This window comes from Danio aesculapii, chromosome 4, assembly GCF_903798145.1.
Source record: "Danio aesculapii chromosome 4, fDanAes4.1, whole genome shotgun sequence".
Lineage (NCBI taxonomy): Eukaryota > Metazoa > Chordata > Actinopteri > Cypriniformes > Danionidae > Danio > Danio aesculapii.
In genome coordinates this window covers 6361054-6383199 of record NC_079438.1, presented here as the reverse complement: position 1 = coordinate 6383199, position 22146 = coordinate 6361054, and the positions used below count along the sequence as shown (strand labels likewise).

Genomic DNA, 22146 nt, shown 5'->3' with positions numbered 1-22146 from the left:
AGGGCATTGTTTCTGTCGGTGCTGTGTCAAGGCAAGCACTCGGCACTCGGCTCCTGGTGCTGCGCCTATTTTTAAATAGCCAACTCTTGACAGCTGCTCTTGCTTACGGCCATACCCCCCTGTGCATGTGTGAGAGTGGTACATTCCAGGAAGTGTTTGGCTGCAGTTGGTGAGAGAGGCTCACCACATTTTCTTCTGTTTAGTTTTATTTTTGACTTAAATACATTTTTGTTAAACTTTTTTTGAGTTTGTTTAGTTTATCCTCCCAGCAGCGTGAGCTGTTCGGGAGGAGTGTTTTTTTATTCCTATTTTTTTGGAAATGGACGGATCTACGGTGACAGACCTGGCAATGGCGGACGGATTTGAGAAGGCAAATGACAATGGACTGGACAGACGACAACGAGAAACAAACCGATCGGAGAAGGAAGCAAGGAAAAGGATTTATTTAAAAGAAGCAACTGTAACGGTGGATATGGGACAAACAACTGAGGTGAGAGCAATGGATTTAATTAAAGCAGTGACGGAGAGGATTGGGGATGGAAAGATTTTGGCTGTAAGACCAAAACAAAACAAGGAATATGAAGTAACACTTGAAAGAGAGGAAGATGCTGATGTATTAACAGACGGATTGACTATAAAAGGAATAAACTGTACAGTAAAGAGGCTACAAAACCGCGATTATGTTGTCTCCTTCATGCATCTGCCTGTCTATGTTGCTGACATGGATATTTTAGACAAATTGGATCATTGGGGAGTTTGTCCCATTTCAAAAATTAAAAGAAGGTTTTATCCGGGCACAGATATTGAAGATGGGACGAGGTTTGTTAAAACCAGATTCCCCAAGGAAGTGGCGTCCCTCCCGTACAGCACAAGAATAGAGACAGCAGAAGGACCACAATACTTTAGGGTGATGAACAGCCATCAGGTGAAAACTTGCAGACTGTGCATGAGCCCAGATCATGTGGTGAAAGACTGTCCAGATTTTAAGTGTTATAAGTGCGAGGAAAAGGGGAATTTCGCAAGGGATTGCGATGCGGTGAAGTGCCCGGATTGTAATAAGGTTTTAAATAAATGTGAATGTTGGATGGGGGAAGAGGAGGAGGAGGTAGAGCAGCGGGTAGACAGATAGATGTATGAAGGAGACAATATACAGTCAGAGGACAAAACAACAACACAAGACAGAAGAACAGAATCTAAAAGTGAAAAACTACAAGAGAATGAGGCTAATGGAAAGGACAGAGTCACTGAACAGGAAGGGACAACATGGACTCAAATGGATATGACTGACAGTTTAAGGAATGTTTTGGAAGCAGCAGAAATGAGCAATTCGAATAATAAAGACTTACAACAAGGACAACAGGAAGACATATTTTGGACACAAATGGACATGACAGACAGTTTTCAAAAGGCATTGGACACAGTGGAGACAAAAGACCAAAGTAATGAGGAGCAAGAAGAGTTAGAGGAACATTTACAAAAGGAGGGAAACAAAGAGACACAGGTGAAATCTTTAAAAAGAAGACGATCGATCAAATTTAGAGACTGCAAGGAAAAAACTGCTAAAAGATGAAGAAATCAAATGCGCAAATAAGTATGAGTTGCTAAAGGGCTTGGAAGAGATGGACTGAGATGATGGTTTTTATGAATGTTTTTATCTTATTTATGGTTTTAGGAATTGTGTCTTTTAATGCAAGAGGGCTTTTAGACATCAGAAAATTTGAAAAAGTGAAAGAAATGTGTAAACGAGAAGATGTGATTTTATTACAAGAGACAAACTGGAAGGAAGAATACATGAAGGAAATAAGAAAAAGGTGGAGTGGGGAGATTTTATACAATAATGGGGATGGGAGGCTGGGGAGAGGAGTTGCAATTTTAATAAAAGAAAACAGTGGGGTTTTATGTAAAACAATCTATAATGACAAAGAGGGGAAGTGTATGATATGTGAAATGGAGTATGAGAAGAAAAAAGTAATTATGGTGAACGTTCATGCCCCAACAGAGGAGAACAGAAAAAAAGAGTATTTTACTGGACTAAGAGATTATTTAAAGAAACATGAAAGAGTTATTATCATGGGGGATTTTAACACTGTTTTTAGTAAATTAGAAATGGCTGAGGGAATGGTTTTTAAAACAGATAAAGGAAGAAAAGAACTGAAAATATTGATGGAGGAAATGAATTTAATTGATGTGTGGAGAGAAAGGAATGAACAGACAAAAGAGTACTCAAGAAGACAGTTAGTGGGGAATTTTTTTTGTCAAACAAGGATTGATTTTATTTTATGCACAAGGAATGTTGAAGGGTTCATAAGCAAGATCAAATATGAAGAAACAAGTCTGAGTGACCATAAGCCAATGTTTATGAATCTAGACTGGAGTAATGTGAAAAGAGGGCCAGGGGTATGGGTTTTAAACACAGCGGTTTTAAAGAATGAAGACTATGTTTTAAGTATAAAGGAAATTATTCAAAAGGAAAAAGGGAATGAAATTTATAATGAGGACAAAAGAATGTGAAACATTTAGTTAAAAAGTTTACTATAAAATACTGTAGACAATTACAAAATTGTAAAAAATATAAGGAAAAAGAGCTGAAAGAAAAACTAGAAAACGAATTGAAAAATGAGAATGGAAAAGATATACAGAAGATAAAAGAACTAGAAGGAAGACTGAAAGAAATGGAGGAGGAGAAATTTGAAGGTGCAAGATTAAGAAGCAAAGCTAAATTTACAGTGGAGGGGGAAAAGTGCACTAAATTTTTCTTTGATCTAGAGAAGAGAAGAGGGAAGGCAGAAATGATTAAAGAAATAAGGAGCAAAAATGGGAACATAGTAGAAGAAAATGAGGAGACTTTGGAAGAAATAAGATCATATTATGAGAAATTGTTTTGCACAGAGGGAGTAAAAGAAAAAGAAAAAAGGGAATTACTAAAGCTTATCAAATCAAGAGTAGAAGAAGAGGAAAAAAGAGAATGTGACAAGGAGGTAAGAGAAGAAGAAATAAAAAGAGCAATTAGTGAATTGAACAAAAAGAAAAGTCCAGGAATTGATGGGTTGGGAAGTGAATTTTATATTGTTTTTAAAGATATTTTATCTAGTATTTTAAAGGAAGTATATGATGAGATTTTTGAGAATGGAGGGGTAAATAAAAGAATGGGGATGGGCTTAATGAAGGTGATATACAAAGGAAAGGGGGATAAAGTAGATTTAAAAAATTATAGACCTATAACAATGCTCAATACTGATTTGAAGATTTTAGCAAAAGTTTTAGCTAACAGACTAAAGGAAGTGATGCCAAGCATAATCAAAAAAACCAAGCATATAGTATAAAAGGACGAGACATTGCTGACACAACTATGAGTATTAAAGACACAATAAGATATATAAATGATAAGAAGAAAGATGGTTTTTTAATTAGTCTGGACTTTGAGAAAGCTTTTGATAGAGTCGAGCATGACTTTTTATTTGGAGTGCTAAAGAGTTTTGGTTTTGGGGAAAATTTTATAAAGTGGGTTCAGATTTTATATAGAGGAGCTATAACCAGGATAAAATGCAATGGTTTTTTAACGGACTGTTTTAAAATAACAAGATCAATCAGACAGGGTTGCCCGTTATCTGCACTTTTATATGCCTTAGTTGCAGAACCACTGGGATTAGCTGTGAAGCATGAGGAACGAATAAAAGGAATAGAGGTAGAGGGGGGAGTGAACAAAATTTTTCAATATGCTGATGATACCACATTAATACTACAAGATCTGGCAAGTGTAAAGCAAACAATGGAAACAGTGCAACATTTTTGTAAGGGTTCAGGAGCTAAAATAAACGAAGACAAAACAGTATATTTGAGATTTGGAGGAACTGAGGCTTTATCTGGACATTTTACGTTCAAGGAAATGGATGAAATAAAAATTTTAGGCATTGTAGTTCGGAGGGATGAAAAGAAAGCAGAAGCAACTATGTGGGAGGAAATGTTAGGAGGGATTGAAAGAAGGCTGAGGTTTTGGAAGTTAATGTCTTTAACTTTGAAGGGGAGGGTTTTAATTTTGAATGTTTTAATGGTTTCTAAATTATGGAATATTTTATATGTGTCATCAATGCCACTGTGGATGGAAAAAAGGCTGAAAAATGTTTTTTAGATTTTTTATGGGAAGGGAAGCCTCCAAGAATAGCATACACAACGTTGATTGGAGAAGTAGGCAAAGGGGGACTAGGTTTAATAGACGTCGAGCAAAGAAAAAACAGCTTAAGAGTGAAAATGGTAAAGAAATATTTGGATGAAGAAAATAAGGCAGCATGGAAAAGAACAATGGAATATTTTTTAAGTAAAAGTGGGAATTTTAATATGGGAGATAATATTTTATGGATGAGGATGAAAACATTCATGACAGAGGGTCTACCAGATTTTTATAAAGAATTGATTGGAGCATGGGGGAAATTTTTAACTTGTGTACATTTTAATATACAAGGACGTGAGAACATTTTAAATCAGCCTTTATTCTTAAACAGTGACATTCTTAATCAAGAGAAAGTGGTGTTTTTTAGGAAATGGTGGGAGGTGGGAATAACAAGAGTAAGGGATATTTTATATGAATTTAAGGAAGGATTTTTACCGGTGCAGTATGTTATTGATGTGATGGATGAAGCAAAGGAGGATTTTAACAGACAAGACTTAATAAAGGAATACGACATAATTAAAAATGCCATACCTGCAGAATGGTTAACAAGAATAGAAAACATGGAAGAAAATAAACAAAGTAAAGATGTGAGTGTAAGATTTGGAGAGAAATGGTGGGATTTTAAAGATTGTACAGTGAAAATGATTTATGGTTTTTTTAGAGATGGGGTTTTTAAGAAACCTGGTGCAAATCAGTACTGGATACGGATGTTAAAAGATGTAAATGAAGACAACATATGGGCTAATATAAATGGCAAATTTGTACAGTCAAAACTGGAGAATTTAGAATATTTGATCAGGAGTAAAGCAGTGTTTACAGATGTCATTTTAAACAAAATAGGGATGGAGGAAAGTCTCACATGTATAGTGTGTCAAGATGCAGATGAAGGATTCTTACACTTGTTTTTATATTGTAATGAGTTAAAAGATTTTAATGAGAAATGCAAAAACATGATTTTAACTTTGAAAGGAGAAAGAGACGACAATCTTGAGTGGGAAAAGGTGTTACTGTTGGGGCTGAACAAAGAATGTAATAATAAAAAACTCATAAATTTACTTGTGATTTTAATGAAAAGTGCAATATGGGAGAGAAGAGTTGTAGCAAAAAAGGAAAAAGTTTTATTAGATGTGTGGAATGTGTTTAAGAGGAAGGTGGAGAAAAAAAACATTGTTGTGTAGCTATGATGTAAAATGGACCTTTTTAATGTTTTGTCTGAAGTATAATCTGTATAAATAAGTGATTTGTATGAATTTTGAACAGTATAATAAAAGAAAAAAAAGTGGTTAAGGCGATGGACTGATAATCCATTGTGCTTTACATGTGTGAGTCGAATTCCACCCTAGTCATTCGTTTAAGAGAGCCTGGTGTTTACAAGTAAGGTAGCTTACTTGCACCCTCTTTGTGCTTCGAAGCATGTTATGGCAAAATTGAGTGTCATCTTACCGAAAACAGTTGCAAAAACATACATGACCACATATGTACCCCAGTCCAGCCTCCATCAGGAAAGTGGCAGCATATGTGATGAGGTGGCCGAGTGGCTAAGGCGATGGACTGCTAATCCATTGTGCTCTGCACGCGTGGGTTCGAATCCCATCCTCGTCGCTCAAATGCACTGACATTTGAGAGATCCCGTTGATTCAGTGGAAGGTGTATTACTCGCACCCTCTTATCGTTTTGAAGGATGTTGCTGTAAAATTTAATGTCATCTGTATCGAAAGTAGCTGCAAATACATAAATATATGCCAAAGTCCAGCCCCCATCAGGAAAGTAGCTACATGCATGACGAGGTGGCTGAGTGGTTAAGGCGATGGACTGCTAATCCATTGTGCTCTGCACGCATGGGTTCGAATCCCATCCTCATCGTTCATTTAAGAGAGCCTGGTGCTTCCGGGGAAGTTATCTTACTCGCACCATCTTCGTGCTTCGAAGCATGTTATGGCAAAATTGAAAGTCATCTTACCGAACATAATTGCAGAAACATACAGAATTGCAGAAACAAATATGTGCCGCAGTCCAGCCTCCATCAAAGAAGTAGGCGCATACGTGATGAGGTGGCTGAGTAGTTAGGGTGATGCTCTTCTAATCCATTGTGCACTGCCTGTGTGAGTTTGAATCCCATCCTCGTTGACCATTTGCTATGGTGTTTGAGAGAGCCCCGTGCTTCCGTGGAAGGTGCTTTACTCGCACCCTGTTAGCGTTTTGAAGGATGTTATGGTAGAAGTTAATCCAGCCTCCGGCAGGGATGGACCGCTAATCCACTGTGCTCTGCCTGTGTGGGTTCGAATCCCACTCTCATCGTTCAATTGCTTTAGTATTTTAGAGAGCCTGGTGCTTCCATGGAAGGTTTCTTACATGCACTCTGAAGAATGTTATGGTACAGGTTAATCCAGCCTGCAGCATGTTTAGGAGCTCAACGAAAGTAGCAACATGTTAAAGAAACAGGAGCACAGCTATCCTTTTCAACAGAACATTAAGCCTACTAAGAGGCTGACAAAAATTGCCAGAGCTGACTGTATTTCAAGTCATCCCAGCGAGGTATTGGGTAAAGTTTTCAACCAGCAATGATCACGCCTCGGATAGACCTCATAGGCTACGATATCGCCTCTGCGAAAGAATACTGTAACAGCTATGAACTCTTCTGTGTACCAATCTGGACATGCAACGACAAGGTGGCATCAAACTTTAAACTGCCAGGAATCAGCCCTCTGGCACCAATGAGTGCATGCTGTGTCAGCAGAACAGGTTATTGATTTGTCCAAAAATAATTACTTATACATTGTTTCATTTTTACTTAAAGAAAAGTATACACTACTTATGTGAATCTGGGAGAAGAGAATTGTGGGTAATCTGGTAAAGGGGGCGGAGTCACAACGCTGAACGGCAGAGAAAAGGGATGAGATTGGGATGTATTTATTGGGCTGTACAGGGATTGGGGTAAGGTAATGAAGAATGCAAGGGCACTGAAACCATATTTTGACAGAAATCCAAGGTAAGCTATGCTGCCGTTTTTAGACTCAGGCATTCTGTCTAGTTTCTCTCCAACAAAACCAGAAGAAACATGTTGCAGTTAATGTTGAACAATAAAGCCTGGTTTATACTTCTGTGTCAAGTGATCAGCGTGATCCACAGCGCAAGCCTTGCGCGTAGCCGTGCACTTATACTTCTGCGCACTGTTTCTGTTGCTCTGCAATACACTTCCGAAACGCTAGCTGGCAGTAGGTGTTTATGTTTCTCTGTGTTGAGTTTCTTCGCTGGTGTTTTGTTTTTTTCTGAACGCTTCCTTAATGTGCAAGTGGCTCAAATTCGCTCATTTTGAGGCAGGAACCAGTGGACTTGCAACAACTTTAATTAAAAGGTAAACACAAAACAACAGTCTCCATGCGGAGCTCCTTCATGGGACTCCACACTTTTTTTTTTTTCATGGGACTCCACACTTCACGCTCGTGAGGCTCTCACCTCCGCCCACACTCGTCAGCGCTACCAAGTCGACCAATCTCAGAGCTACGCGTACGCGTTAAATTTTTTGAGAGGTGCGCGTCAATGTTGCCGACGGCCACAGCGAGGTGCTATGCAACTACGTGTAGGCTGCGCCGTAGCATACACGTGAGCTTGACGCCGAGGTATAAATCAGCCTTAACTCTGGGGCACTGATCAGAGCTACTGATAAAGCTCCTTATGACAACCTTTATCTTCATCTTTTGACCAAATCGGACAAAACAAAACTAGACAAAAGTAGACAAAATCAGACAAAACAAAGGGGACAAAATCAGACAAAACAAAACAAACGTAGACAAAATCAGACAAAACAAAAGTAGACAAAATCAGACAAAGCATAATTAGACCAAAAAGACAAAATCAGACAAAACTAAACAAAATGAGACAAAACTAAACAAAATTAGACAAAATCAGACAAAAAACTAGACAAAATCAGACAAAAGTAGACAAAATCAGACAAAACAAAAGTAGATAAAAGTAGACAAAATCAGACAAAACAAAAAACTAGACAAAAGACAAAAATCAGACAAAAAAAAATTTAGACAAAACTAGACAAAATCGGACAAAACTAAACAAATCTAGACAAAACTAAACAAAACTAATCAAAAGTAGACAAAATCGGACAAGACTAGACAACACTAAACAAATCTAGACAAAACTAAACAAAAACAGACAAAATCAGAAAAAACTAAACAAAATGAGACAAAACTAAACAAAACTAGACAAAAGTAGACAAAATCAGACAAAACAAAACTAGACAGAAGTAGACAAAATCAGACAAACAAAACTAGACAAAACAAAACTAGACAAAAGTAGACAAAATCAGACAAAACTAGACAAAAGTAGACAAAATCAGACAAAACGAAATTAGACAAAACTAGACAAAATCGGAAAAAACTACACAAAACTAAACAAATCTAGACAAAACTAAACAAACCTAGACAAAACTAAACAAAACTAGACAAGGGTAGATAAAATCAGACAAAACAAAACTAGACAAAAATAGACAAAATCAGACAAAACACAAGTAGACAAAATCTGACAAATCTAGACAAAATTAGACAAACAAAACTAGACAAAACAAAACTAGACAAAAGTAGACAAAATTGGACAAAACTAGACAAAACTAAACAAATTTAGACAAAACTAAACAAACCTAGACAAAACAAATTAGACAAAACTAAACAAAAGGAGACAAAACTAGACAAAAATAGACAAAACTAAGCAAAATGAGATAAACTAAAGAAAAAAAGACAAAAACAGACAAAAAACTAGACAAAATCAGACAAAAGTAGACAAAATCAGACAAAACAAAAGTAGATAAAAGTAGAAAAAAATCAGACAAAACAAAAAACTAGACAAAAGTAGACAAAATCTGAAAAAAGTAGACAAAATCAGACAAAAAAGTAGACAAAATCACAAAAGTTGACAAAAACAGACAAAACAAAAGTAGACAAAAGTAGACAAAACAAAACTAGACAAAAATAGACAAAATCAGACAAAACGAAATTAGACAAAACTTAACAAAACTAGACAAAATCTGATAAAACTAGACAAAACTAAACAAATCTAGACAAAACTAAACAAACCTAGACAAAACTAGACAAAATCAGAGAAAACAAAACTAGACAAAAATAGACAAAATCTGGCTAAACAAAAGTATACAAAAGTAGACAAAATCAGACAAAACGCATCTAGACAAAATCAGACAAAACAAAACTAGACAAAATCTGACAAAACAAAACTAGACAAAAGTAGACAAAATCAGACAAAACTAAACAAATCTAGACAAAACTAAACAAAAATAGACAAAATCAGACAAAACTAAACAAAATGAGACAAAACTAAACAAAAATAGACAAAATCAGACAAAACTAAACAAAATGGGACAAAACTAAACAAAATTAGACAAAATCAGACAAAAAACTAGACAAAATCAGACATAAGTAGACAAAGTCAGAAAAAAGTAGACAAAATCAGACAAAAAGTAGACAAAAACAGACAAAACAAAACTAGACGAAAATAGACAAAATCAGACAAAACGAAATTAGACAAAACTAAACAAAAGTAGGCAAAATCTGATAAAACTAGACAAAACTTAACAAATCTAGACAAAACTAAACAAACCTAGACAAAACAAAACTAGACAAAACTAGACAAAATCAGACAAAAGTAAACAAAACGAGACAAAACTAAACAAAAATAGACAAGGGTAGATAAAATCAGACAAAACAATACTAGACAAAATCAGACAAAACAAAACTAGACAAAAGTAGACAAAATCAGACAAAACGCATCTAGACAAAATGAGACCAAGCTAAAGTAGACAAAAGTAGACAAAATAAAAAAAAACAAAAGTACACAAAATCTGACAAAACGCATCTAGACAAAATCAGACAAAACAAAAGTAGACAAAATCTGACAAAACAAAACTAGACAAAAGTAGACAAAATCAGACAAACAAATCTAGACAAAAAACTAGACAAAAGTAGACAAAATCAGACAAAACTAATCAAAAGTAGACAAAATCGGACAAGACTAGACAACACTAAACAAATCTAGACAAAACTAAACAAAAACAGACAAAATCAGAAAAAACTAAACAAAATGAGACAAAACTAAACAAAACTAGACAAAAGTAGACAAAATCAGACAAAACAAAACTAGACAGAAGTAGACAAAATCAGACAAACAAAACTAGACAAAACAAAACTAGACAAAAGTAGACAAAATCAGACAAAAGTAGACAAAATCAGACAAAACGAAATTAGACAAAACTAGACAAAATCGGAAAAAACTACACAAAACTAAACAAATCTAGACAAAACTAAACAAACCTAGACAAAACTAAACAAAACTAGACAAGGGTAGATAAAATCAGACAAAACAAAACTAGACAAAAATAGACAAAATCAGACAAAACACAAGTAGACAAAATCTGACAAATCTAGACAAAATTAGACAAACAAAACTAGACAAAACAAAACTAGACAAAAGTAGACAAAATTGGACAAAACTAGACAAAACTAAACAAATTTAGACAAAACTAAACAAACCTAGACAAAACAAATTAGACAAAACTAAACAAAAGGAGACAAAACTAGACAAAAATAGACAAAACTAAGCAAAATGAGATAAACTAAAGAAAAAAAGACAAAATCAGACAAAAAACTAGACAAAATCAGACAAAAGTAGACAAAATCAGACAAAACAAAAGTAGATAAAAGTAGAAAAAAATCAGACAAAACAAAAAACTAGACAAAAGTAGACAAAATCTGAAAAAAGTAGACAAAATCACAAAAGTTGACAAAAACAGACAAAACAAAAGTAGACAAAAGTAGACAAAACAAAACTAGACAAAAATAGACAAAATCAGACAAAACGAAATTAGACAAAACTTAACAAAACTAGACAAAATCTGATAAAACTAGACAAAACTAAACAAATCTAGACAAAACTAAACAAACCTAGACAAAACTAGACAAAATCAGAGAAAACTAAACAAAACGAGACAAAACTAAACAAAAATAGACAAGGGTAGATAAAATCAGACAAAACAATACTAGACAAAACTAGACAAAATCTGACAAAACAAAACTAGACAAAAATAGACAAAATCTGGCTAAACAAAAGTATACAAAAGTAGACAAAATCAGACAAAACGCATCTAGACAAAATCAGACAAAACAAAACTAGACAAAATCTGACAAAACAAAACTAGACAAAAGTAGACAAAATCAGACAAAACTAAACAAATCTAGACAAAACTAAACAAAAATAGACAAAATCAGACAAAACTAAACAAAATGAGACAAAACTAAACAAAAATAGACAAAATCAGACAAAACTAAACAAAATGGGACAAAACTAAACAAAATTAGACAAAATCAGACAAAAAACTAGACAAAATCAGACATAAGTAGACAAAGTCAGAAAAAAGTAGACAAAATCAGACAAAAAGTAGACAAAAACAGACAAAACAAAACTAGACAAAAGTAGACAAAACAAAACTAGACGAAAATAGACAAAATCAGACAAAACGAAATTAGACAAAACTAAACAAAAGTAGGCAAAATCTGATAAAACTAGACAAAACTTAACAAATCTAGACAAAACTAAACAAACCTAGACAAAACAAAACTAGACAAAACTAGACAAAATCAGACAAAAGTAAACAAAACGAGACAAAACTAAACAAAAATAGACAAGGGTAGATAAAATCAGACAAAACAATACTAGACAAAATCAGACAAAACAAAACTAGACAAAAGTAGACAAAATCAGACAAAATGCATCTAGACAAAATGAGACCAAGCTAAAGTAGACAAAAGTAGACAAAATAAAAAAAAACAAAAGTACACAAAATCTGACAAAACGCATCTAGACAAAATCAGACAAAACAAAAGTAGACAAAATCTGACAAAACAAAACTAGACAAAAGTAGACAAAATCAGACAAACAAATCTAGACAAAAAACTAGACAAAAGTAGACAAAATCAGACAAAACTAGACAAAAGTAGACAAAATCAGACAAAAAGAAATTAGACAAAATCGGACAAAACTAAACAAATCTAGACAAAACTAAACAAAACTAGACAAAAGTAGACAAAATCAGACAAAAAGAAATTAGACAAAACTAGACAAAATCGGACAAAACTAAACAAATCTAGACAAAACTAGACAAAAGTAGACAAAATCGGACAAAACTAGACAACACTAAACAAATCTAGACAAAACTAACCAAAAATAGACAAAATGAGACAAAACTAAACAAAATGAGACAAAACTAAACAAAACTAGGCAAAAGTAAACAAAATCAGACAAAACAAAACTAGACAAAAGTAGACAAAACAAAAATAGACAAAAGTAGACAAAATCAGACAGAACTAGACAAAAGTAGACAAAATCAGACAAAAAGAAATTAGACAAAACTAGACAAAATCAGTCAAAACTAAACAAATCTAGACAAAACTAAACAAAACTAGACAAAAGTAGACAAAATCAGACAAAACAAAATTAGACAAAAGTAGACAAAACTAGACAAAAGTAGACAAAACAAAACTAGACAAAATCAGACAAAACTAAACAAAACGAGACAAAACTAATCAAAACTAGACAAAACAAAACTTGACAAAAGTAGACAAAATCAGACAAAACTAGACAAAAGTAGACAAAATCAGACAAAACTAGACAAAAGTAGACAAAATCAGACAAAACAAAATTAGACAAAACTACACAAAAGTAGACAAAATCAGACAAAACTAAACAAACCTAGACAAAACAAAACTAAACAAAATCAGACAAAACCAAACAAAACGAAACAAAACTAAACAAAACTAGACAAAACTAGACAAAACAAAACTAGACAAAAGTAGACAAAATCTGACAAATCAAAACCAGACAAAAGTAGACAAAATCAGACAAACAAAACTAGACAAAACAAAACTAGACAAAAGTAGACAAAATCAGACAAAACTAGACAAAAATATACAAAATCAGACAAAACTAAACAAAAATAGACAAAATCAGACAAAACAAAAGTAGACAAAATCAGACAAACAAAACTAGACAAAACAAAACTAGACAAAACTCAACAAAACTAGACAAAATCAGACAAAACTAAACAAAACTAGATAAAATCAGACAAAACAAAACCAGACAAAAATAGACAAAATCTGACAAAACAAAACTAGACAAAAGTAGACAAAATCAGACAAACACAACTAGACAAAACAAAACTAGACAAAACTCAACAAAAATAGACAAAATCAGACAAAGCTAAACAAAATGAGACAAAACTAAACAAAAATAGACAAAATCAGACAAAAATAGACAAAATCAGACAAAAGTAGACAAAATCAGACAAAACAAAAGAAGATAAAAGTAGACAAAATCAGACAAAACTAAAAACTAGACAAAAGTAGACAAAGTCAGAAAAAAGTAGACAAAATCAGACAAAATAAAACTAGACAAAAGTAGACAAAATCTGATAAAACTAGACAAAACTAAACAAATCTAGACAAAACTAAACAAACCTAGACAAAACAAAACTAGACAAAACTAAACAAAAATAGACAAAATCAGACAAAACGAGACAAAACTAGACAAGGGTAGATAAAATCAGACAAAACAAAACTAGACAAAAATAGACAAAATCAGACAAAACAAAACTACACAAAAGTAGACAAAATCGGACAAAACAAATCTAGACAAAAATAGACAAAATCTAACAAAACAAAAGTAGACAAAATCAGACAAAACGCATCTAGACAAAATCAGACAAAACAAAACTAGACAAAATCTGACAAACAAAACTAGACAAAAGTAGACAAAATCAGACAAACAAAACTAGACAAAAGTAGACAAAATCAGACAAATGTAGACAAAATCAGACAAAACTAGACAAAAGTAGACAAAATCAGACAAAACTAAACAAAACTAGACAAAATCAGACAAAACTAAACAAAACGAGACAAAACTAATCAAAACTAGACAAAACAAAACTTGACAAAAGTAGACAAAATCAGACAAAACTAGACAAAAGTAGACAAAATCAGACAAAACTAGACAAAAGTAGACAAAATCAGACAAAACTAAACAAAACTAGACAAAATCAGACAAAACTAAACAAAACGAGACAAAACTAATCAAAACTAGACAAAACAAAACTTGACAAAAGTAGACAAAATCAGACAAAACTAGACAAAAGTAGACAAAATCAGACAAAACTAGACAAAAGTAGACAAAATCAGACAAAACAAAATTAGACAAAACTACACAAAAGTAGACAAAATCAGACAAAACTAAACAAACCTAGACAAAACAAAACTAGACAAAATCAGACAAAATCAGACAAAACCAAACAAAACGAAACTAAACTAAACAAAACTAGACAAAACTAGACAAAACAAAACTAGACAAAAGTAGACAAAATCTGACAAATCAAAACCAGACAAAAGTAGACAAAATCAGACAAACAAAACTAGACAAAACAAAACTAGACAAAAGTAGACAAAATCAGACAAAACTAGACAAAAATATACAAAATCAGACAAAACTAAACAAAAATAGACAAAATCAGACAAAACAAAACTAGACAAAATCAGACAAACAAAACTAGACAAAACAAAACTAGACAAAGCTAAACAAAACTAGACAAAATCAGACAAAACTAAACAAAACTAGATAAAATCAGACAAATCAAAACCAGACAAAAATAGACAAAATCTGACAAAACAAAACTAGACAAAAGTAGACAAAATCAGACAAACACAACTAGACAAAACAAAACTAGACAAAACTCAACAAAAATAGACAAAATCAGACAAAGCTAAACAAAATGAGACAAAACTAAACAAAAATAGACAAAATCAGACAAAAATAGACAAAATCAGACAAAAGTAGACAAAATCAGACAAAACAAAAGAAGATAAAAGTAGACAAAATCAGACAAAACTAAAAACTAGACAAAAGTAGACAAAGTCAGAAAAAAGTAGACAAAATCAGACAAAACAAAAGTAGACTAAATCAAACAAAAGTTGACAAAAACAGACAAAACAAAACTAGACAAAAGTAGACAAAATCTGATAAAACTAGACAAAACTAAACAAATCTAGACAAAACTAAACAAACCTAGACAAAACAAAACTAGACAAAACTAAACAAAAATAGACAAAATCAGACAAAACAAGACAAAACTAGACAAGGGTAGATAAAATCAGACAAAACAAAACTAGACAAAAATAGACAAAATCAGACAAAACAAAACTACACAAAAGTAGACAAAATCGGACAAAACAAATCTAGACAAAAATAGACAAAATCTAACAAAACAAAAGTAGACAAAATCAGACAAAACGCATCTAGACAAAATCAGACAAAACAAAACTAGACAAAATCTGACAAACAAAACTAGACAAAAGTAGACAAAATCAGACAAACAAAACTAGACAAAAGTAGACAAAATCAGACAAATGTAGACAAAATCAGACAAAACTAGACAAAAGTAGACAAAATTAGACAAAAAGAAATTAGACAAAACTAAACAAAACTAGACAAAATCGGACAAAACTAGACAAAACTAAACAAACCTAGACAAAACAAAACTAGACAAAATCAGACAAAACTAAACAAAACGAGACAAAAGTAAACAAAACTAGACAAAGGTAGATAAAATCAGACAAAACAAAACTAGACAAAAATAGACAAAATCAGACAAAACAAATGTAGACAAAATCTGACAAAACAAACCAGACAAAAGTAGACAAATCAGACAAAACAAAACTAGACAAAACTAAACAAAACTAGACAAAATCAGACAAAACTAAACAAAACGAGACAAAATCGGACAAAACTAGACAAAACTAAACAAATATAGACATAACTATACAAACCTAGACAAAACATAACTAGACAAAATCAGACAAAACTAAAGAAAACGAGACAAAACTAAAGAAAACTAGACAAAGGTAGATAAAATCAGACAAAACAAAACTAGACAAAAATAGACAAAATCAGAAAAAACAAAACTAGACAAAAGTAGACAAAATCAGACAAAACTCATCTAGACAAAATCAGACAAAACAAAAGTAGACAAAATCTGACAAAACAAAACCAGACAAAAGTAGACAAAATCAGACAAACAAAACTAGACAAAACAAAACTAGACAAAAGTAGACAAAATCAGACAAAACTAGACAAAAATATACAAAATCAGACAAAACTAAACAAAAATAGACAAAATCAGACAAAACAAAACTAGACAAAAGTAGACAAAATCAGACAAACAAAACTAGACAAAACAAAACTAGACAAATACAAACAAAACTAGACAAAATCAGACAAAACTAAACAAAACGAGACAAAACTAAACAAAAATAGACAAAATCAGACAAAAGTAGACAAAATCTGACAAAACAAAACCAGACAAAAGTAGACAAAATCAGACAAACAAAATTAGACAAAACAAAACTAGACAAAAGTAGACAAAATCAGACAAAACTAGACAAAAATATACAAAATCAGACAAAACTAAACAAAACTAGACAAAATCAGACAAAACAAAACTAGACAAAATTAGACAAAATCAGACAAACAAAACTAGACAAAACAAAACTAGACAAAACTAAACAAAATCAGACAAAACTAAACAAAACGATACAAAACTAAACAAAAATAGACAAAATCAGACAAAAGTAGACAAAATCAGACAAAACAAAAGTAGACAAAATCAGACGAAACAAAACTGGACAAAAGTAGGAGTATTGTCTTCAGGATATTTTTGATTCTGTCAATTAATTATTTTTTAGATCACTATAGTATTAGATGTTTTTTTGAAGACCTGTGATTTTTCTTAAAGTATAATGATTATAATATGAACATGTAAAATTACAATATAATAAACAATTCAGTAAACATTATATATCACATTATAAATATATTAAATTAAAATGCTGATGAAACAGGGGACGCAGTGGCGCAGTAGGTAGTGCTGTCACCTCACAGCAAGAAGTTCGCTGGGTTGCTGGTTTGAGCCTTGGCTTGGTCAGTTGGTGTTTCTGTGTGGAGCTTGCATGTTCTCCCTGCGTTTGCGTGGGTTTTCTCCGGGTGCTTCAGTTTCTCCCAAAGACATGTGGTACAGGTGAATTAGGTAGGTTTGTCTGTTGTGTGTGTGTGAAAGAGAGAGAGAGAGAGAGAGAGAGAAAGAAATGTGTATGAATGTGTGAGAGTGTAGGGAGAGAGTGAACATTTAGGTGTGTGCAGGGCAATGTACGTGTATGTGTGCGTGTGCGTGTGTGCGTGCGTGCGTGTGGGGTGGGGGAGAGAGAGAGAAAAAGAGAGAGTATGCATGTGAGTGAACATGCTGAATTATCTCATGAGTGAAGGGATTTTCTGGTAAAAGGGTCTGACGATTTGAGTTCTTGTACTATAGAAACTATTGACATCCATCATATATCTACAAACAGTCAAATATCAATTTCTTACAATTGTGCTAATGCTGGTACACAAGTATTTGCCATTTAAGAGGTAATCATCTTTGAAAGTTGTGATTTCCACACATAAGTTCTAAAAATCCATTATATTTACTCCAAAAATATCCTAAAAGTGTCAAAAAATATATATAAACTTAAGAAATGATCTTTATTCATGAATAAATAACAAGCTGTGTCATATTTATTCTGTGAATGATCAAAAGTTTATATTTCTCAGCAAACAGTCCATTCAGACTGCAGAAATGCATGATATGAAATCATTAGTTTTACTTTTCTACCTTTACCATAAAGTGATAAATCAACCTTTTGGTCGAGCATGTTTTTGAAACATTAATACAAACATACTGAATATTTTTCATGGCACCAAGTAACATCACTTTGTAAACCTCTTAGAGGGTAATATGTCAAAAAAATATGCTTACCTTGCAAATTTTTACCAAAAACAGTTGACATGATGTCAGGACTGATTTCCTTGTTTTTGATTTCAATGTAGAAGCAATGTTGTGACGAGTGCTTTTGATTGAGTTAGAGACAACTAGTGGATATTTTTGGCATAACATACTTCAACCAAGTGGTAGAGATGGCTCAATCAGGTTTAGTTAAGTCAGGTACTCCTCTCAATAAGATATGGTCAGTCAAAATATGGTCAACCATTTGGTTGAGCAGGCAGTTAAAGCAATAATATCTAAATATTAATATATTTATAGATTTTAATTAAAAAAATTCTTGTGTTGTGAAGAAAAAATCTAATTATGTATGGAAAGCATCGTCAATGTTTAGATATAGAATTGAACTGAATCGATGGCATGATAATCGCAACTGAACCGAACCGCGAGACCAGTGTAAATTCACACCCCTACTCGTTACAATTATGGAACTTTTTCTTGGCTGCTGCATGAAGGGGGCCATAGCGACCAGCGTCTTCCGGTAGAATGTCTGGAACTTTCGTTTACAGCGTTTACAACCGGTAATTTGCGCTCCGAAAATGAGTTTCAATAGCGTTTTGAGTGGATTACGGATTGTTTTTGTGACACACAACTTTGAAAGGTGTGTGTTAAAGGTGTGTGTCAGATCTGTGATGCAAGCGCGAGAGAAAAACAGTATTGTAAGTCATGTTTCTTTTCGTTCTGCTTAATCACGTGCCCCCAAAAAATATATTTCAAATAAACAAAACAATATGATGTCTTTTGACTGCTTTCTTTAATAACTACATTACACAATACTTGTACTTTTACTTTCAGTACTTCAGCAGTAAATTTTGAAATAAACTACTTGGAATACTTTAGTACTTCCACTTAAGTATGATGCTTAAAGAGCACTTCAACTTCTACTCAAGTCACTTTTTGATAAGAGTACCTGTACTTTTACTTAAGTCTGGGTCTCTAGTACTTTATACGTCTCTGCTGGCATCAGAAAGCTTTGAGCATTTACTGAAATATTAAGAATATGTGCATTTTTTTTATATTGCATGAGAAAATATTGAAGATTTACTGAAATGATGGGTACTGTCACAGTGTAGAACTGAGCAAAGACACTGACTGACATACACACATCACATTACACTCAAACATAAAATACATACATTTATAAACATGGATCTTTGTTGTGTTATCTGTATTGTGCATGTGTGTGTTTGTGTAATGTGATCGGTTGTTTTACTGTAAAAGTTAGCATTGTGTTTATGTAAAAATCTCACTTTCATGTCAAACAATAGCCCATATCATCTCCCCATTCACAATGAAATAACCACAGACACATTTTCTTTTAAACATCATTTATTAACCAGACTTTTAAAAGATTAAAAGATTACATACACTTACCAGTTTCCATTTCCTCAGCACCAAACCTGTTTACTTCTTCTTCTTCTTCATGGTTTTTTTATTGGCGGTTGGCATACATCTTTATGATGCATTTCCGCCATCTACTGGTTAGGAGTGTGGATCAGAATTGAAATTTCTACCCTCTTATTCTTATTTATTTATATTCTATTATATAACCCAGTCTCTATGAAACATTAATAAAGCTTTCAATTTCCTAGCTTTCAATCTCCTACTCCTCTACCTAACATACTATTAATATCTATATTGATATTATTGTCCTCACTGTCTATCATCACATTTCGTTCCCCTTTATATAATGGGCATTTCTTTATAATATGTTCTATACTTTCCTCTTCATTACAATTATTACAATATCCACTTGAATGTTTTCCTATTCTAAAAAGGCCACTATTCAGAGCAGTATGTCCAAACCTTAACCTTGATATAACTCCCCATTCCCCATTGTTTTTACCCATCATCCTCTGGATCACGTTATAGTATCTTCCTGTTCTTTCTTCCTCCCATTTCTTTTGCCATCTTTCCCTCACGTAATGTCGAATGATTGTCTTCAATTCGTTTTAACTAGTTCTTAAAAACGTCAATTTCGGATTTTTTTGTGGCCTCCTTTGCACATTCATCTGCTTCTTCGTTCCCTAAAATTCCAACATGTGCTGGAACCCAGATAAAAGCTAATATGATCTCCATCTGTTGAGATCTGTATATTGATTGTAAAATTTCTATCAAAATATCTGATCTACATTCTGAATGTCCTGTTTTAATCGATATTAAAGATGAGCTTGAATCAGAACAGTCTTCTTTGGTTTGTTTTCTTGTTGTTATTTCTTGATGTTAAAATCTGGAACACTAAAAGCCACTCCTACTTTATTTTCCTTATCTTTTGATGCATCAAAATATATTTGAACATATTGATCATAATTTCTTTTTATATAGTCATATGTGTTTTGTGCACTGGGTTTTGGGTCATCTTTTCCTTCTTTATTTAACAGTGTCAGATCTACTGTGGGTTGTGATCATAGACTGTAAAAAAATATGGACGTAGTGTCCGTGACGTCACCCATAGGTTTCTGAAGAGCTCAAATGAAGCTTACTCTTTGCATGGTCAGCCATCGCCAACTTGGAAGTGCGTCATTCCTGGATACTCGAAAATGGGCATTTTGACTACTCCTGTTTATGGTCCAGGATCACATTTTATTATTTACATTTACTAATATTTAATAATGTAACATTATTTTAAAGTGTTACCAATGTTTATTTCTTTCAGTGATTGATTCCTGATTACATCATGGCCACCTGTGAAGCATCCACATCTGTTAGGACACAAAAATTAAACTGTAAGTTGTAGTCTTGGTTTAAAAAGATATATTTTCAGTCGTTGCTCCATTATTCTATTTTTTTCTCACTTGTTAAATTATTGTCAACAAAAAACTGACTGCATTTATTAAAATCACTCACTTTCCTTCCATAGACACAGTGTGGATCATAGGAGACAGTTATGTCCGACGAGGTGCCCAGCGAGCGAGGGAGACTGTGGGCAACAACCTCGGGCTGCCTGGGGCCCACATCTCCTGGTTTGGCTGGGGTGGACTAAGGTGGAAAAGAATTCCTAAATACTTCCAGGACTTGATCAAAGGAAGAGTAGCACCGGATGTCCTTGTCCTTCATTGTGGAGGGAATGATATTGGGGAGGTCACCAGCGTCCTGCTGGTGAATTCAATGAAGGATGAATTTCTCCAGCTTAAGCTCTAGCACCCTGACATGAACATTTTATTTTCATCTTTAGCACAGAGATGCCGGTGGAAGCCTGGTGCTAAGCCAGTGAAACTTGACAAGGCCAGAAAATTTGTTAACAGTGTTATGGCTACATTTGTTGATAGCCTAAATGGTGCCATAATTATGCACCCTCATATTAGACATGACAGTCCTGGGCTATTCCTAAAAACCTTTTAGACCACATTCAAATGCAGTGTACAGCCAATAGTGTCACTGCTTTTGAATTTGGCCTTTAGGTCCCATTTGATTTAAATAGCCTTGACCATTATGGCTAATGTAGAGTTTTTTTAAATGTTTACTCTTAAGTGCCGTTTGTAGCCATAACACTGTTAACCTCTGCTTTGCATATAGTTTATTTTTTCTTTTCATTCATTCAAGGATTTTTAAAATTATTGAAATATTGTTAAGAGTTTTATAAATAAATTAATTTGACTCTTGAATGACTATGAGTTCTTCAATTGAGTTCCTGGGAACACTGCTTTCAGAAAAGAAATTAAATTTAACTTTACATTTGGACCTTTTAATCTAAGAATAGTTTTCATATAGACGTTTATAGATAACAGCATTAAGCGAATTATAAGTTAAACAAAAGTCTAAGCAGAGCAATATTCACCTAGGTACAGAATTGAAAGACTCACTATGGAACCTGTTACCAGAGCGTTCCACATTTGGGGGATGGATAGTATGATCAGCTATGGAATATCAACACAGGATGTCACATGTAATACCTGAGAGAAAGATGACAAGGTTAAAAGACTGGTAGAATTTTTTCACTATGGCCTGTCTTGGTTAAAAGCCCACTCACCATGACAAGGTGCAGGCTAGGAGTGGGAACATATAACATGGGACAAACATATAAGACGCTACAAAACCACAGGAC

General features: G+C 33.3%; 3 non-coding genes across 3 annotated transcripts; 2 read left to right on the top strand and 1 right to left on the bottom strand.

Moving 5' to 3' along the window:
* Positions 1 to 5688: 5688 nt before the first annotated feature.
* On the top strand, positions 5689 to 5770 carry trnas-gcu (transfer RNA serine (anticodon GCU)). Its single transcript has one exon. It is a non-coding gene; the product is annotated as a tRNA-Ser (tRNA).
* Positions 5771 to 5949: 179 nt separating this feature from the next.
* trnas-gcu (transfer RNA serine (anticodon GCU)) lies at positions 5950 to 6031 on the top strand. The gene has a single exon. It is a non-coding gene; the product is annotated as a tRNA-Ser (tRNA).
* A 612-nt stretch (positions 6032 to 6643) lies between these two features.
* Positions 6644 to 6784, bottom strand: LOC130224207 (U4 spliceosomal RNA). The gene has a single exon (XR_008837275.1). It is a non-coding gene; the product is annotated as a U4 spliceosomal RNA (small nuclear RNA).
* Positions 6785 to 22146: the final 15362 nt, after the last annotated feature.